Source organism: Sander lucioperca, chromosome 12, assembly GCF_008315115.2.
Source record: "Sander lucioperca isolate FBNREF2018 chromosome 12, SLUC_FBN_1.2, whole genome shotgun sequence".
Taxonomy (NCBI): Eukaryota; Metazoa; Chordata; class Actinopteri; order Perciformes; family Percidae; genus Sander; species Sander lucioperca.
Genome location: NC_050184.1, coordinates 34,152,338 through 34,171,890, shown reverse-complemented (window position 1 = coordinate 34,171,890; position 19,553 = coordinate 34,152,338). Strand labels below are relative to the sequence as shown.

Below are 19,553 nucleotides of genomic sequence, written 5' to 3'. Positions count from 1 at the left end.
AAAATATTTAAGTGAATCGACCCCCCCCCCCCAATAAGCAGTGTGTATAATGAACAGATCAATGCCTTCATAGCCTGCTGCTCATCCTGACATTAGCTATGTTTCCATCCACACATTTTTATCCGAATTAAATGATATCGAATGAAAAATGCCTGGAAACAGTAAAATTCGATTGAATTTCATGAATATCGACTCAAATGAAATACGTTCGGTCTCATCGGATTTTATCTTGATCGATATACGGCTTATGCGATAAACACTGATGGAAACGTTATTTGCCGAATAAATAATGAATTGCGATTAAGTTTTAAGTCATTTTATGGTTGCAACCTGCCACAAAACAAAGAAAAATAAGTTTTAGTTCATTTCCGCCCAATATTTCCGCTCTGTCTGCACACATGGCGGGTGTCAACAAAGACAGATGCAAGTGGACGAACAAGTAGACGCACTACCGGGAGTGCCGACACAAATGTCCCTTTTGATGCAACGATCGTCTACCACAGCCTGTAGTACGATTGATGGCCAGCCCTTTCTATTGACTAAATCCCTGTAGCCTTCAGCAGGGGGTCTAATCGGGACATGAGTCTCGTCTATTGCGCCATACAGCTATGGCACAAGGTGCGCTCTGGAGTTACGCAGTGAGATATCATGCGCCTCCTCCACTCCAGGTAGGTATATATACCTTCGCATCATCCTCGTTCGTATGGCATTGCACACGGCGTAAACACACCGGTGCACGGTGGTTTTGCTGACTCCAAACGTTTCGCCTACCACTCTGTACTTTGCGCATGGAGCCAGTTTGTAGAGCGCAATGGCGATACGCTTCTCGGTTGGAACTGGAGAGCGATAGCTTGCGACATCTGGGGAAAGGGACGGGCCAAAAAAATGATACAACAGGTCATATGTTGTCTTGGTCATCCGAAAATGCTTCAACCAAAGGGTTTCCGTGAAGTGTCTCTGAACCACGATCTCCCAGAACAGTTTGGAGCGCTGTCGTTCCCACACCACAGGCCGCCTCCGTTGTTGTCGGGCATTTACGTGCATCTGCATCTGCATCATCATAGCAATGTGTTGATAGTGTCGTTGTTTTCTTATTATAGCTTGACATGTCGCTATCAGCTGGCACATAAGCACTATTACAACTTGTGCAATATTGATAATTTGTTGGTAGATGGCATGATCCATTTTGTCTAGCAAAACTTTGTTCGCAAAAGTTAGCTTGAATGTTGTGCGATTCAGTGCGAAAATGAATGGAAACACCTTAAGATGTCTAAAATCAATTCGATATACCAATTTGATCGCAAAACAGCATGTGACGTCATTACGCACAGGTTTTTATTCGCTTTAAAGCCGCTGGATGGAAACACTTTCACCAGCTTTATTCGCATGAGTTTTTTTTTACCGAACTTCAGATAATTCGATTGACAAGTGGATGGAAACTTAGCTATTATGTGCTTCCTGCTGCCCAGTGGGACTTTGTGGCTTCATTAGAGTATAAATAGCACCAATAGCCAGCCTCTTCATATAGTCACAGCTCTGCATACCTCAACCAAATCTTCACATTTATAGCCACACCAGCATTGTGGCTCAAGTAATGGAAATGCCAGTCAGTCACCAGTTTGGTCCGCACCGAAATATCCCAACAACTGTTGCATTAATTGCCATGAAATTTTCTACAGACATTCATGTTCCCCCCAAAGCAGTGGTTCCCAAACTGGGGGGCGCCTGGAGCAATAAATTATGCATGGTTCTGCTGAACTGCTAGCAAAGCATCAACAAGTTTGTCAAAGGACTGCTGGGTAAACGTAAAGCAGACGATGAAGCTACAGCAAACGCCACAGCTACCAAAACAAAGGCAAGACAGTACACAATTCCCTCTAAGGAGCCGAGTGCCAATCTCCCAGTCCAATCACACTGTGTCTCATTGACTATCCCTTCGAGGAAAAACAGCCGATTGTTGCACACCTCTCTCTCTCTCTCTGTCCTTCATGAAGAAACGGCTGATCACAATTTAATTCAAAGGGGCTTTATTGGCATGGGAAACAGATGTTTACATTGCCAAATCAAGTCTGAAATAAGAAAAACATGAAGAAAAAAAACAACCTACTACCATAAAGTGTAAACAGAGCTGTGTAAAATTGCAATCAAATGTATTAATGAAAATAGAAGTGTAACAAATATATACATAACATATATACAGATCTCCCTCTTTATCTTTCTCCGACTGTGGGGACACTCTGACTTTTCTTCTAATGCCACCATCGGGTTGACAGATTTGGGCTTTTAGTAAAAAGTCTCAGTAACATGCCATGAAATTTGGTACAGACCTTTATGGTGCCCAGAGGATGAACTGTAATAACTTTGGAGATCCTTTGACTTGGGTTTACATCCAAATGCCTGCCAAACTAATGGCATTCCCATTAGCATCAACTGTACTTTGTGTTTAGTGCTAATTAGAAAATGTCAGCATGCTAACACGGTCGAGTTTGGTCTAGTTTTCATTGGTCAAATTTGAGTCTCACTTTTGTCATGCATTTTTTCATTTTCATGTCTTTTAAGTATTTTGAGGCTACAAGCCATCTTTGTCGTGTACAGTTACCATGGTCACAGGTGTCGTCGAGCGCAAAGAGCTCGGCTACAGTGTGTGATTCTGCAGATGCACGCAGGTTGTTGAATGACACTTTGCATTTAAATGGTAATTAGTTCATTTGCCCATCACATGATTTAGTTTTTATTCACTGACAAAAAATATACATATCACAATACTTTTTATTTAGTTTTAGTCTCGTTTCCCCTCTAAAAAATAGGTCTTCAACAAAAATTTTGCATCATCGTCGAAACGAATCCCTACACAGACACTGACACAGACACACACAGATACAGACAAGACACATACACACACACTCACACACACACACACACACACACACACACACACGCACAGCTCCGTGATGAGAGTATCTGTGGCATATATCGGCCACGGCTGGCAAGATATAAAACTTGTTTCTCTGTCTCATCTCTTTGTCTCTGGCCTTGGATGGATTAGCCTGCTTGGCCGAGGCTCCGGGGACGAAGGATGGCACATGCTCCCATACTCCTCTCCACCCCCACAGCTTTTACTCTCTTTACATCTCTTTTTTTTTAAAGGATCTGAGGAAGTGAGGGGGGGCAGAGCATTACTCCAGAGAGGAAATATCTGTCAAAAGATTCGACTCATGCTGAATGGAAACATGCATTACTAAAATAATCAATACCATATTATTCCATATGTGGACGTGTGTTATTTTAACCTCAACTGATCTCCTGCTGAACAGCCTTCAGCCAACCACACCCAGGGATAATGTTGCGGTGCGCAAAGCTGTTTTCATTGCTGATGTCATTTTGGAAACTGCCCGTTTTTATGTGATAATGCTGATAAAGCTCAGGCTTTTCAGGAGGCTCGTCCCCCCCCCCAAACGCCTTTCAGCAGCAGCCAGGCTGATCTTGAAACATTATTTTGATATTTTATTAACGTTTAAATGTCTACAGATACCCAAGACAGTTCATGAATGACCCATTTAAACTAGCAAAAACACAGATACAGATACTGTACATACTGTAAGATTAACCGCAATGTTATCTGCAGCACCTTTGTCAAAGGTCCCTCAAAGCAAAACTTAAAAAATAATTATATTCTGCATTTAATATTATGTTCATTAGGAAATTAAAAATCTATATTCAATGGACCATCCTGGTTGCTTTGCATGTTTTAACTCATTAGGCACTTACTGCCAGCACATGTTCCAAAGCATATCGGTGTTTTAGCTCTGATCTTCCTGCTTTTAATTTATTTCACTGTGGTTTGAATATCAATGTGCAGACTTCAGACATGCTTTAAATGGGTATACAAGGTTTTTTGTGGAAGATCAAATTGACGATATCCCATAAAGGGGCGCTTTTTGCATGCAGGTTTCTCTATAGAGCTCCCCCTACAGCTTCGGAATAGATATTTGGCAACACTGTGTAAAAACTCGCTCGGTCAGTCTGCCGTTTCCTCTTTCTCTGTTCCTCCGACAATGCTTTCCTAGCTTTCTGCTTCTTTTTTGCCGGCTCAGCCATGACAATAGTGTGAAAAACTCCATCGCTACCTTGTTAGCCGGTTCCTGAATGGGCGTATGTGTGCAGTGCCGTGAAGCAAATTGTTACATCGCGAGACCTGATATCACGCGATACTTCCTGACGCTGAGACCGCTCACAGGCGCTAGGGGGGAGCGAGATGACCACCATTCAACTCAAAAAAAAGCATATTACCATTCCAATGACTCCGAAGCTGTTCAGTTAAGGTAAATTAACCTAAAAAAACCCTGCAAAGTTCCCCTTTAAAAGGGACCGTATAAATGAAAGTTGATGAAGATGGGTTAAGAAAAAGGGTATTTTTGCTTTTCTTTAAAGGACAATTCCGGCACACGAACCCCCTGCTTGAGCTATATGTTACTGGTTACTGGTTGCACAGCGTTCATCGTTCGACTGGTCATGACTGTTTTCCCAAGATGGCGCCTGCCTGTATAGTGAACGGTACAGTCTTTATAATCTATCTTTTTAATAACTGTCTATACACTTCTTCAGTTCTCAATGCTTCGGTTTACATGTAGGGACCCTCATTATGCTACCGTAGAAGTGTGGTGCTATTTTGAGCCTTGTTGGTGGTGTGGAAATAGTGCTGTACCCTGTGCCCCAAAGGCTAGCGTTAGCAGCTAAACCGGTTTGCGGTAGCTAGTTTCCAGCTACAGACACATTCGATTAGCATGAAAACAGATCCCAGAGAACGGTCGACTCGGTACACATATGTTATTAACCCCTAGGTTCATTTTGCGCCGGAATTGTCCTTCAATTTATATTTCATCTTTTTTGTGAGATGTAATTTAAAAAAGATAGAATAGGTATGTCATCCTCTCTGTATCAAGCCTTTATTTTCTAGTTTCTGTCTTAGACTTAACAGCTGTGAATCTTTATGGCTGATGTTCTTGCTTGTAGTTGGTCTTCTAAGTTTTTTTAGACAACGCAGCTCATGACCAGCTTTTGACAGCTGACTCGCAAAAGCGTTTAGAGCAGTGGTTCCCAACGTGGAGGTCGAGACCCCCTAAGGGGTCACAAAATAACATGAAACCGTATGTTTCCTGTCACAACAAGATAGGAAAGAATAAGGCAAAACATTACACACAATGTTTATAACTTGTCTTCGTCCCTTGTGAAACTTCTGACAATATGACAAGAAAATATCGCTCTTTGGTTAAATTGCTCACAGTTCATAACCATAGCTAAATAAATTGGGAACCAGTGCCTTGGTGCTTTATAACCCTGCATTAAACCCACCTAACAGAGCTTTATGTGTTTGGGGTTAAAAATCATGCGTAAATCATGTTTCAATGGCATTTACATCTTGCCAAATACAGAAGTGTGGGACAAACACTGAAGACATTTCATTTTGTGGCAAAGAAAAGGCTACATTTCAAAAAGGAACTCACTACACAGCGCTGCTCCAAATGCAGCTGAACAAGTGTGGCTTAACATAGCGACAGCCCAGATGTGCAGATTTTGGCTCAGCTGCTCCTGCTAACCCCCCCCCCCCACCCCCCCAGGCTGTAACCCCACCACTGCCCTGTCTCACTGCACATGCCTCCCATATTGGATGCACACGGTTTCCCCCCCGGGCCCCTAACCATCTCCTAAGTGGGCCGGAGAGGTCCCCGATGTGCTTGAGAGTTGACCCTTATTCACACCACGGGGAGCGCAGAAGCTAAGTACATAATAACATGACTCACAACACGGCTACTGTGACAAGAGATGACCGTCCTCACACACCATCAAAATCTCATCAGGAGACTGCCAAACAGCAGTTAAGCAGCCACTTCATACGTTTATAATTTGTCAAGGCAGATTGAGGTTAGGCCTACATGCCCCTGTTTGTATGCAGAATTAGCCTGGGATAACTTATGTGACATGGAACAGTTAAGCAGCAGTGTAAAAACATAATTGACGCTGAGATTGTGCTGAGTAAGCTGCAGCTCCGGTGGTTTCTACATGCTGACTGGGCGTCCAGAGGAACGTCTGAGGTGCTGTTTACTGGCCCAAAGTCGCACAATACCTCCATTTCTCTTTCATTTATGAACCACTGCACGTCTTAACTAGTTTCACATGATGCTGAAAGCCTTTTCAAACAGTATAATGAACAACATGTTTTCCAAGGTGGCATTCTTTTTCTTTTTTTACTTTTAGAGGTTCTGCAAACTTCATCTCAGAGAGAGACGTTTCCATTATTCCAGCAAGCAGTGGTGGAAAAAAGTATTCAGATCCTTTGCTTAAGGAAAAGCAGCAATGCCACTTTGTAAAAATACTCAATTACAGTTAAAAGTCCTGCTGTGAAAATGTTACTCAAGTAAAAACATATGTTATAAGCTAAATGTACTAAAAGTACTTATAATACAGAACAATGGCCCTGGTGGAGTTGGTCAAACTGATGCCATTTTTGACTTGTCTTATTATATGTTTTGTATGTAAAATATTAATCTGTAAAGTAACCAGTAACTAAAGCTGTCAAATAAATGCAAGTGGAGTAAAAATATAAAATATTATTCTCTGATATGTAGTGGAGGAGAACTATAAAGAAGCATAGAATGGAAATACTCAAGTGAAGTGTCTTAAATTTGTACCCAAGTCCAGTACTTGTGGCTTGGCTGCTGTGTGTGAGCCGGATGGCTGAGAGAGATTCAGCTGGGCACAGATGACCCAGAGGGTTGTGTTTTGGAGGGTGAATCGCAGCAGAGCAGCCTGGTGGTCTGAATGGAGAACGAGCAGGTGGGATGCTAAGGAGGGAGCCAACACTGGGCCCAGGTAGTGACCCCTAAAATACAGCTGTGACCCCCCCCCCCCCCCAACCAAACCACCAGCTGCTGCACACCGACTAAACCTACAGCCGGCGGCCCGCTGGGGAGAGCAAATTTGCCAATGAGTGATGCAGTGATGCAGCGATGTCAGCGCCCTCTCGTCTTTCTGCCAGCATACAAATGAGAACAGCTGTAGAGCAGACTACATGCTAGCTTCAAGTGATCCTCTGCAATCAGCAGACTGTTTGATAGCAATCTGCTGTTTGCTCTTCAGCATCTTTAATCTTAATCAAAAACCTGCCACAGAAGGTTTCATCAGTGTGGAGAGTTTGGGAGGCTAGGAGGTGGAGGGTGGAGGGGTTGGAGACGGGGGCGGCCCCGTCTGTCTAAGGGCCCCATTGTGATAATGGCACTTCCTGGCTGGAGAAATGGCAGCATTTTGTTATAATATTGATTGCTTTAGTGTCCTAATTGAGGCTGGATGCAGGGCTGGCTGGCTCACTGAAGGGGGTTGGGATCCCTGAGCATTTTCTCTTCAGCTACGTTGAACAGCAGCTCGGGTTATTCTTAGCTGCATGGCTCCTAATGCCCCCCCTGCCCGGCCCGGCTTTCCCCCTCCTCCCCACCCCCTTCTCCAGACCGCAACATGAACTAATGGAGGGTCAAGGAGGCACCCTCTGGCTATGCAATGCCTAGCACTAAAAAATCCTACCCAGTATAACAACCGTCCAATCATAGCTTAGCCACCGTTACTACGCAAAGCAGGCCTGTCAAGCTTTGGATTCAGTTATATTTAGTATGATACTCAACATTAAAAGAGTTTGGACGGTGTTAGCTTTTCCATAGCCTCGCTTTGCCAGACCTTCCTCCACAGCGTTGCGGAGGAGGGTCTGGCTAGTCCACACAGCATTCCGGGATGGGACAAAAACATGCTCTGGTTTATTGGCATTTCTTTAAACCAATCACAATCGTCATGGGAGGCGCTAAGTGCTGGACGGAGCAACGGCGCCTTTGCAAAATAGCCTCGAGAAGGAACTTGTTTTGGTGGAACGTGTACGTTCAAAAGTTGTTTTAGTCGTGCAACAGAAAACTCAGATTGGACAGATAGTCTAGCTAGCTGTCTGGATTTACCCTGCAGAGATCTGAGGAGCAGTTAACCATAGTCCTCATAAATCGAAAAGAAACGTTTGCACTCATGCATTTCGCGCCACATTCACATCATCATCCTAACAATTTAAGAATTACATCGCCCCATAATCTGTCGTAACCCAATCCTAATGCATTTAAGGTGCAGTGGGAGTTCAAATGTCTCCGGAAATACCCTCCTCAACATGTGTTCAAAGCCCTGACTATTGTTTCATAAGCCCATGCTTTTATTTCCACTTGAAAGCTTAGATGCATTCCTCATACTTAAAACATGCCTGCTTTCTGTGCTTATGGAGGAGAGAGCTCGGCCGCACTTTAAACGCCGCTCACATTTCTGCACCAGACTGTACTGAGTGCGCCGCTGTCGCTGAGTTAACTTGAAAGCCTCTTCAACAACACACATCTGCACTAATGGCTTCACAGAAGTGACAAGTCTGCTGCAGCTATATTTGCTCATCTATGCCTCGATTACAACATGCTGGAGGCATTAAGCCTTTAGATTTAGCTGCATGTACTGGATGGATGCTATCCATCACGGGGTTAACATGTATGTCTCAGGACAGGTTCTCACATCAGATATGTCAGTATAAATATTAAAACCCGGTCGAAGACGGTTTAGGACCGAGACACCCCAACTAAGTTCCTGTGTCTGTGTCTCTGCCATGCGTGTTTAGGAGACTAGCGGCAGGTCCTGGGTGTATTGGTTCCAATGGGAGAAGTAAACTTCAACACCGATTAGGACCGATTAATTTGCCCCATAGTCACCACAGCAAATATCGGACCCATTTTCATATGAGCTACATATCTCCCGAACATTCAGACTCTTAACTTTGTACGAGAGCTGTTTGTCTCATCAACAAACTCTCGCGAGATCTGAAAACACAGATAAACTAACATTCGGGAACTTCTTTAACAAATTTTCGTAATGCTAAATATAGGTTTTAGCTGTGTAAATATCTAATGTTGGCAAAAGAAAAAATAATAATACATTATACAAACATGTTTTTCTCCATCCACACGACGTTCAAACGAGGCCACGCCCATTTAGGAGACAGGAAGTGTGTACCGTTTCCATACCAGATTATCTTTGGCGTGGTCGCTCTTCTACAAGTGGAGGTTAGTGCTCACCATCCCTCCCCCCCTAGATGTGCCAAATACTTGTGTGTAGCCAAAACAGCTGAGTGGCAACCATTCACCAAGCCCAGTTTCTACAGCAACATTCATCTACCCTCGCAGACAAACCCCCCCACCCCAGCCCACCCACTCATTCATTAAGGGGACTCAATACAGAGACCACCAACACTCCCCACCAAACTATTTCCACACAGGGGCCTCATGTGTCTTGATCTCTGCCAAGTCTGTGAAGACACCGTCTGGTGTTGAGTTCAGGAGGGGACAGGACCTTTGAACCTTTTGGGGTCACATTAGTGTTGAAATAAATCAATCTACAGAAAACTAATTGATTGCTACGTGATCATTTTAAGTCATTTATCACATATATATGCCAAACATTCATTGGTTCCAGCTTTTTAATTATGAAGTCGGTTGGGAAAGAAAAAAATTTATTTAAAGGTGTGATCTTGGGTTCTGGGAACTTTTGACATTTTAATTTTACATTGAACATTTAACTTGAATAATCATCCAAACAGATGCTGTAGAATTTTATGTCAGTTGACTAATAGATGATCAGATAATCATTTTTACACAATTTATAATAAAAACAGAATTCTGTCAATATTTAAACAGAAAAAAAAGGCTTTACTTCACTCGTTCTCTGAGTACTACTGTAGAGCGTGTGTCCGATGTTACGTCATCTAAATGTACCAGGATGAAAGCCGAACCCCTCACTGCCCTGAAGGCTCTCAGTGAAGCAGCAACTACACCAACGGTGACTGAACCAACGGCCACCTGACCCAGCTTGTCCTCATGGAAAAGCCCCCAAAACAACTTGGTCTATTTAAGCAGGAGGGCACACGTGTACCCTCTCTCACAACAAATGAAAAGCCTCGTAAATCACTGACGAGGACAGAGGCTCGGGGACAGCTATGTCGGCATGAACAGTTACCCAACAGAACTGCATTCATACTGTATGAGACCCAGACTGAATCTACCTCAAAGGCATTCAAATAGAATAATGCAGGAGGGTTAAAATTAATTCTACTAAACTAATTCTGCACAGTTTTGTTTTTGCATGCGATAAGAACCCTCTGAAATGCAAATTAGATCAGAAACAGTGTCTCAAAATAGATAGTATATGTGTGCATGCTTTATATTTTCAGTAGCAATTATCCTGCATTTCAGTCGCTCGTGCATTTCACTTCACTGTAAAAGCAGACTTCCACTGTGCTATATTGTGATGTTTGTTGATTCCTTTCTGTCCATACGTATAAACTGAACAATAAAGCTGCACACTCAGAGTTGATGTTTTCAGGAAATGATTGCAGCCTGAAACGACCCGTGTGGCAATAAAAGGTATTAATTGGGGTGCTAACTGCCTTTATATAAAGTGAGATTAGACAGTTAGCCAGATATCTTTGGGACTAATTCAGTTTTTCTACATGCATTTTAACATCTTTTATTCCATCACTGCAGCCGAGAATAACATGAAGCTATACATTGTGATGGTAACTGGAATAAAAAATATACCAGCTTGTGATATTTATTAGAAGGAAATCATCAATTCAACATTTCGGTTAGACCTCATCAGGCATTAATTCATTGTTTCTGCTTTGGCAGCAGAAATGCTCTTGCCTTACTTTACATTTTTGAACGTGTATCACATATTGATAACAGTGTGTTCATAGTAAGACAAAAAAAAAAAAGACATACTCACTGTCTCCGCACTCTATGTCTCTCTCTCTTTCTCCTCTCAGAGGGTACTGTATGCAGTACAGATTGTAAAGCTCTCTGAGGCAAAGTTATGATTTGTAATATTGGGCTATAATAAAATGTACTTGAAAACTGACTTGAATACCTCTGAACATTAGGGCTGCCACCTCTTAGTCGATTAGTCGACTAATTGGTCGTTTTGGTCTTAGTCGACTAAGATTTCTTTAGTTGAGGAGTCATTTTTTATCCTTATTCATGCTTAATTACTCATTTCCAAGAAACTTATGAGCACATTTCTGGTAAGCACAGGATTTAAAGTGGTGCTTTTGCAGGATTAATTGTGGAGAAACTCAGTTTTACAGATGGTTAATTAACTACATTTATATTGTGCTTTTCTAGTCTTAACCACCTCTCAAAGAGCACAGCTCTGTCGATTACATCAACTAATCGATTAATCGACAAAATCATATAAGTGTTAGTCGACTAAGAATTTCTTTAGTCGAGGACAGCCCTACTGAACATGTAACAAATTTAAAAGGACAATTATTTATAGCCTTACTTTTAATATTTGGATGTTATTCCTTATATTTCTATAGCTTCTTGTTCTATTCAAATTGTGTGATCACTTTGCAGCAAGTCGATTCTTCCTGCTGCAATAAAACCACATTTCTCTGTGAGTATCACAGTTTCAATAAATATCACAATAAGTCCGCCACATATGGTTCTGTTGATGTTACATGTAATTAACAACTCTGCTTCTTTCCCATGAAGATGCCTAGAGCTATAAAATAAAAGAATAACCCAGAGTTGATGCCAGATAGCCCAAAGAAAGCCAGAGTTAAACTCGCTTTGTGATACAGGCCACCTTCATCGCTGGGTTTGCAGAAAGTCAATGCAGGACGATAATCTATCATTGTTTCCTCATCATCTCAGAGGGAGACGGCAAGACCGTGTGACACTGCAGCTGTCATACCAGGTGAGCCAAGTGTACCCATCATGCCTATAGGCAGCCAAGTCTGTGCAGTACTTGGAACAAATTTACATAATGACAGACTCAACAAGGTGTCAGTCCACTCAACCTGAAAGAAGAGTCTGAAGTTGTGAAAAAATACACTTCAGGCTGCCTGGCCTGAACTGGGATAGGATAGTCACAAACTTACAGTATGTGCATGAGGAGCCCAGCTGAGCTCACTGTAACATCAGAACACCTCTCATCCAGAGAGCTGTCTGGACTGGAAAGAACGGGACGGGAAAATACATGAGAGGAGACTGAAAAAGGTAAAGGAGTCTGACTGACAATCAGTGGTGGAAGAAGTATTCCAATCCTTTGCTTAATTAAAAGTACTAATACAACACAGAAAAAATACTCAGTTGCAAGTAAAAGTCCTGCATTGAAAATGTTACTTGAGTAAAAGTATGCAAGTATCATTAGGAAAATGTACTCAGCGATCAGAACAGTTATGTCAATCAACTACATGTTTAATGGTCAAATCATTTCAGCTGGACTTGTAGGCCTATTATTGTTGGGTAGTTTCATTTATAATAAAACATTGTATTTTATAAACTACATGTGTTTTGTTTGCAAAAATCTTAATTTGTAAAGTAACTAGTAACCAAAGCTGTCAGATGAATGTAGTAGAGTAAAAAGTACAATATTTCTCTCTGAAATGTAGCGGAGTAGAAGTAGGAAGTGGCATGAAAAGTAAAGTACCTCAATTTTGTACTTAAGTACAGTACTTGAATAAATGTACTTAATTACATTCCACCACTGCTGGCGATACATATTCCTCCACCCCTGACCGAACACGACCTCTCCAAAATCAACAGCCCTGATGTTTTTTTCTGTCTGAAGGAGATATCTCGTCTGGCGGCAGGTTGAGCGCTCCACCTTAGATGACCAGTCTGCCTGCCGTGCATGGTGAACTTTTGCCTGTCTGCTCCCTCCCCCTCCTCGGTCCCTGCCACACCCCTGTCAACCCTCCCTACATGCTCATGGATCGGCTGTGCGGTGCTTCTCTGCCCGCCACAGACCACACAGCACATAAATCCTGACAGGAAGAGCAGCCCGAGAGCTTTGAAGTGTCTCCCCAGAAAGCAGCACAAAAACACACACACACAGAAAAAAAAAAAACGAAACCGCACACAGAAGCAAAATATACTGTATGTGTGTATCATAAGTGTTTCAAATAAAGTCTAAAGTCTAATGCGTTTCTGAACACTAACACCAAAGGTTGATTAATGCCAGTGTTAAATATCTTTATATATGACCATCACTATGCCAGAAATTACAAATGTTCAATGAATAATTATCTACTTTAAAATGACACTTAAATCTTCAACAGAGACTTTAACTGCCCATGAAAACCGAGAGTAATTAAAAAGTCACCAAAAACAACAATAAAAAAGGAGAAAATACATTTTATTGCTGGTTTTTCTGACTGATTTTATGTAGCTGTGGTTAAAAAAAATAACCTCAATCATATCAGAATGGGAGCACATGACTTTATAATGGCCCATATTTAATAAAAGGGCCAACATTGGTCTGATATATTGGCAAACAATGAAAAATGTTGCTTTAACCAGGATTTCCTCCCTGGCACCAGCTATCAGTTTGTTTTTCTAACGTTTTTTTTCTTAGAAGAGGGGTGATACTTATTGTGCAAAGGAATTTTAATTAAAGCCATTGTATGTGGTTATTTTATTACGGCTATGAACCAATCAGATTGCTTGATTTATAAATGTGTGAATTCAAAGGGACTGTGAACTGATTGGGACTGATCATTGTGAATCAGTTACAACATAAATCTATTATACTGTAAGTGTTTGATTTCCGGTTATAAAGCTACTTTTAAAATGGGTACTTCAGCAATTTAGTATTGGACTCCTCCTCCACAGCGCTGCGGAGGAGGGTCTGGTTAGTCCACACAGCATTTCGGGATGGGAGAAAAACGTGCTCTGGTTTATTGGCATTTCTTTAAACCAATCACAATCGTCTTGGGCGGTGCTGCTACAAAATAGCCTCTGGAAGGAACTTGTTTTGGTGGAACATGTGTAGGTTCAAAAGTTGTTTTAGTCGTGCAACAGAAAACTCAGATTGGACAGATAGTCTAGAGTTTGGAACGCCAACAGAAAGAAAGCGGAAGGTAACGAACATCCGGCCTAAAAGAGGGTCATCCAGCAGAATTTGCGGCGGCACCTAAACAATCCCGTGAATGAAATGTCGTCGGTATAGACTAAGAGAGTCCCAACAGACAGATATGAATGGTCAAAACTGATGCAGCCGAGACCAAAATTTCCTGACTTTTAGTTCCTAATATGAACCCAAAAATTACTGGATCCTACATCTCCACATATCTGGAACAAACTCCCAGAAAACTGCAGGTCCGCCGCAACTCTGTTCTTTTAAATCAAGGCTGAAGACCTTTCTTTCTGATGATGCCTTTCTTTAATTTCTTATACTGCACTGTGAATTTTATTCTCGTATTTTATCTTTTTTTTTATTATTAGTTTTTAATTGGTTTTTAATGTTTTATGTAAAGCACTTTGAATTGCCCTGTTGCTGAAATGTGCTATAGAAATAAAATTGCCTTGCCTTGCCTTGCTTTACATTTCCCATAATGCAACTCAATTGCATTTTTCATTAGACTCCAATTGCCGGACAAAAGTCCACATCTAAATGTCCCCAGTCCCCAATTTCTCGGACTTTATTTCTCTGTAAAGCCTCAGAAGGCATTACACAACTGTCTTCACAAGCTTAGTACTCCTTCTCGTGATGAGTAAACTGATCTTAAGGCGTAAAATGGGTGGAATGCCCCTTTAAGAAAGGACTGCCTGCATGAAAATAAAGGAAGACATCAACACATGTATCTGTCTTTTCAAACCGTTAATCACACATTGTGTTGCCTTTAGAAGGACAAAAAGAAAAAGGTTGAAACATAATCAAGTATTCTCACTGCTGTTAAAAATCCTCCTCTTGTATCAGGCTGTTAACTGTTCTGTTGGACCTTGAACAACATGTGCATATTTTCAGACCCTCCCTTGGCGAGAGACATTAGTTCTGGCGCTGTCCAACGACCAACGGTTTCACAGGCAGCAGAGGCAGCCAGCCAGGCAGTCCCCTGAGCTGCGGATAACATTCCCGTTTTAATCGGAGCAGATGAATCCCATCTTCACACATAAAGAGAACAAGAACAGAGAGACATTCTTCAGCCGAAACGTTCAAACCAAACAAGACTTCTGCAGCCAAGCTTACTCCTGCAAAACACTCCTGCCAGAGCTGTTCGTTGTTACACCACAGAAAAAGTCCAAGGATGAAAATCAATCAGAGTCAGGTCTTCGTTTCAACTTTTCATTTCACAATTTACAATAAAAACTATACTTAAGCAACAGCTTGATATTTTGGGAAATTCACATATGTGCTTTCTTGCCGAAAGTTAGACGAGTAGAATCATACCACTCTCATACATGTCCATTCAATATACAGTAAGGCTACAGACAGCAGCTGGTTAGCTTAGCTTAGCATAAAGACTATAAACAGAGGGGAAAAGTTGGAAAGCCTGGCCAGCTGCTGGCTGTAGCTGTATCGTACAGAAGGAGTATACTATCAATCTTCTCATCGAACTCTAGGATAGAAAGCGTATTTCCAAAAATGTTGAACTATTCCTTTCATTTAATGAATGAAAATAGAACAAGATGAAGAATCTGCAGCCATGCTAGTCGCACTGTGAGGCTGTACTTAGGCTTAACGTGATAGCATGCTAACAGTTGCCAATTAACACTAACTACCGCTAGCAGATATTTGGTCATAAACCAAAGTATTGTACAAATTTAATCTGATGATGGTGCTAGATGAAAAGTCAAGAAATCAAGTATAACAATAGTTATAACAATTCATCCTAAACATTAATATCTGTACAAAACTGCGAAACCCTACTGTAGTTGTTTCACTCAAAAACCACAAACATCAACCTCATGGTGGCGCTCGAGGAAAAGTCAGGGGATCAAGTCAGGGGATCACCAAAGTCATTAGGACTCGCCCTCTGAGGACCCTGAATGTGACAATCGTGACAATCCATCCAATAGCTGTTGAGATATTTCTACCTAGACACTGAACACTACCGTGGCAAGAACACTGAAGACATTCTGATGATGTAATCGTTGCCTCACTGCACCTTATCCCTCGACCAAACGTTACTGTACTTGCAGCACTTTCACGCCTCACTCACTCATGCACAAATACAGTAGATACGAGGGGTGGGGGGAAAAAAATCTGAAATCAATGTTATGTTCTTCTTTACAAATGAAATTACATATGTCAGATTGGCTGACTGACATTTGATGTGCATTATTATTAGAAAACAATTAGTTTTTAAAAATGTCTCACGACACAATGTCTCTAGAAGTGGATTATTCAATCGCAATAAATGAAAATCACTATACAAATCAAATTGGCAGCACCCATTTATCGTGATAGATTTGAATGGGGACAAAAGCATATCGTCCCAGCCCTAGTACAGTAGGTACTGGCTGCCAAAGCCTGACTCCTGACCCCACAGCTACCCTGTAAGAGTGACTCGACCCCTGGGGAGCGAGCAGCTGCCCTCAGCCCCCCACCCCCACCCCCCACCTTCTGATCACACTCCAGGCTCAGGCAGCTCAGGAAAGATGTGGCTTCGCCTGCCAAAAGAGAAAAACTGAGCATGTCTCACCCCGTTTGCTTCAGAGTAACGCTTCAGAGAGAGAGAGAGAGAGAGAGACAGGCTGCCACTGACCAACAGCAACAGCTGAAGTGGCCTTTCCCGCTCTTTTCAAATTCAAAAGCAGTCTGCGCTAACAGATCCCCCCAAAACATCATGCAGACAGTTCTATCTAGCTGTACTGCACTTGAGTACACATTTGAGGTATTTGTACTTTCCTCGTGTATTTTCTTCTTTCTTTCTTTCTACTTCTATTCCACTTCATTTCAGAGGAAAAAAACTTGTGCACAGAAAACATACGAAGAGCTTATAAAATATGATGTTTCGTTATAAATTAAAACTACCCAACAATTTACACAAGTACAGCTGAAACTATTAGTTGATTAATCGATTGACAGAAGAAAAAAAAAAAAAGCAAAAGGCAACTATTTGAAGTCATTTTTAATGCAATAACATTTCATGGTAGCACCTTTAAAATGTGAGGATGTGCTGCTTTTCCTTTGAATTTATTTGAAATAATGTTGATGTTTGTACTGTTGGTTGGAAATCAATATACATTGCGAAGGTGTCACTTTGGGCTCTGGGTAATTGTGATTAGGGCTGAACGATTTTTGAAAATAATCTAATTGCGATTTTTTTCCCAAATATTGCGATTTCGATTCGATTATTTTTTTAAGCTCTTTGTCTTCTGTATTATTCAGCAAAGACAAACAATAAATCATTTTATAGTATGAACAACACACAATTACACACTAGACAGTTAAAAAAGTAAAAATATAGTATATACACACACACACACACACACAACAGTGTATTTTTTTTTACAGTGCACAGAGAGGAGCTGCCTCCAGCCCCTCCCCCTCGTGAAGTTGCGTGCTGCCGTGTGCACTTGTTCAGAGAGGCTATCGTTGCGTTAGCTAGTTGCTGGAGTTCTTGCCATGGGATTAACTGTACTAATAAAACCGTTGAAACACCGCGGCCACGCTGCTGTGAAAGCTCCCCGAACGTAATTTATCAGAGTCTGATTGTTACCCCTCTCAGTGGCAGCTCCTCCACTCCATATCTTTATAACGGAGCTAACCGCTAACCGGAGCTAACCGGAGCTAACCGCTAATCAGAGCTAGTTGCCAACCAAGCCTTCAGTTCTGCGTGTCTGTATCCATTAACTGCACGTATGGACTCGAACCAGAATAAAACCCTTCATTTTATTAAAATGGCTGTAAAAGTTTTAAACTACAACTCAGAGTTGTTTGAATGACAGAAATCAGCTCAAGGTACAGTGTAGCGTTAGCGTGCTAAGTTGATGCTTTCTCTGCGTTGTGCAGACTGATTTGCTCTCGCGAGTCATGTGACCAAATCGCAGCCTTTGCGATTAGGAAATCACGTTTTAACATATCGCAATATTATCGCAAATGCAATTAATCGTTCAGCCCTAATTGTGATCTCACTGCAATCGGAATTTTTACAAACTAAACTAAGAAAATAATCAGCAGATCAATCCATGATAAAAAGTCATTAGTTGAAGTTTTATACAAAAAAAGTATAGTAAAAAAACAGTAAAATCCTGCTTTTACATTTATGCATGAGTAATAACAAACTAACAGACAAACAGTCTGTTTTTACAGTGTGGTATTACTTGTACTTAAGTACAGGATCTGAATACTTCCTCCAACCACTGTGACAGAGGCATCCACATGATTTGGAATAAAGCAACTAAACATCTCAACACGAGTAAAAAGATATCACTCGATGATAAAACGCTCTTTCAAGCACAAAATATGCAAGAGTGACAAACGCTGCTGCTTTCTTCTCACTGAAGTCGCCCACTGAGACCTTTTAATGTCTAAAATAATGAACATACCATTGTTTCCATTTATAACTCGTCTGGTTGTGTGATTTGTGCAGCAGACAAATAGCAAAACATCTGGATTATCTAATTTTAGCTTCTGCTCAGACAGATTGATTTCAGGGTACATGACCCAAGCACAGTCAGAGTTATTAGCTGAATGTTAAAGCAGAATTCTTTCTGCTTGCACATGCTTGAACTCCACAATTATAAAGCCGTAATGTGGCGGAAAGCTTTTCTCCTTGCTACGTCGGAGTTGGATCTGTGAGGGGTTTTTCTTTCCTGTGTCAGCCTTTCCACTAATATTTCAAAGCTTTAACTGTGGGTCAGCTGTGGAACAGACGTCTTCTGCACAATATCGCCTTTCATTCTGTAGTCAGGCAGCTGGATAGATTTCAATACCGAGGACAGTCATATGAAAGAGTCAGAGTGTCTAAAAGCAACATCTCCCTCACACAACTGTTGGTCTTCCCCTGTCGCCTTTATAACAAACATCTTTTCAGAGCAACTTGAGCTGTGTCGATTATTATTATTATTATTATTATTCTGTTCATCCTCGAGTGATTTAATTGGTGGTGCATCCTGGGTGTCCCTCGAACAGTGAGAGTGGTAGGTCCAAGACTGAGGCTTATCTAGGCATCAGTGGGGGATTAGTAGCCGTGTAGTCTCGCATTGCCAGACCTTCCTAGCTTCACAGCTCTATGGAGGATGGTCTGACTAGTCCACACAGCATTCCGGGATGGGAGGAAAAACGTGCTCTGGTTTATTGGTATTTCTTTAAACCAATCACAATTGTCTTGGGCGGCGCTAAGCCCCGGACACAATATCGGTCCCTCTGCTAGCCCCGGGAAGGAACTTGTTTTGGTGGAACATGTGCTCGTTCAAAAGTTGTTTTAGTTGTGCAACAGAAAACTCAGATTGGTCGGTCTAGCTAGCTGTCTGGACTTACCCTGCAGAGATCTGAGTAATCTCGTAATCAAAAATTACGATTCCAGTAGAATTGTTTCTTTATTGGAATTGTTTGGAAGATTTGGTTTCAAATCTGATCATGGGTTCCAAAGTTAACATGCAAAAGTTTTGGTTTCTGACGCGGCCAGGCGCTTGTTGGGTTGCAGCCTTGGAGCTCTAGTGTGGCTTGATTTTATGGTGAAAAAGCCCTGTAAAACTGCAAAC

General features: G+C 41.6%; 1 protein-coding gene across 4 annotated transcripts in view; it reads right to left on the bottom strand.

Moving 5' to 3' along the window:
- acap3a (ArfGAP with coiled-coil, ankyrin repeat and PH domains 3a) overlaps nt 1-19,553 on the bottom strand; it is a 94,553-nt gene that overhangs the window by 55,111 nt on the left and 19,889 nt on the right. The window lies entirely within an intron of this gene.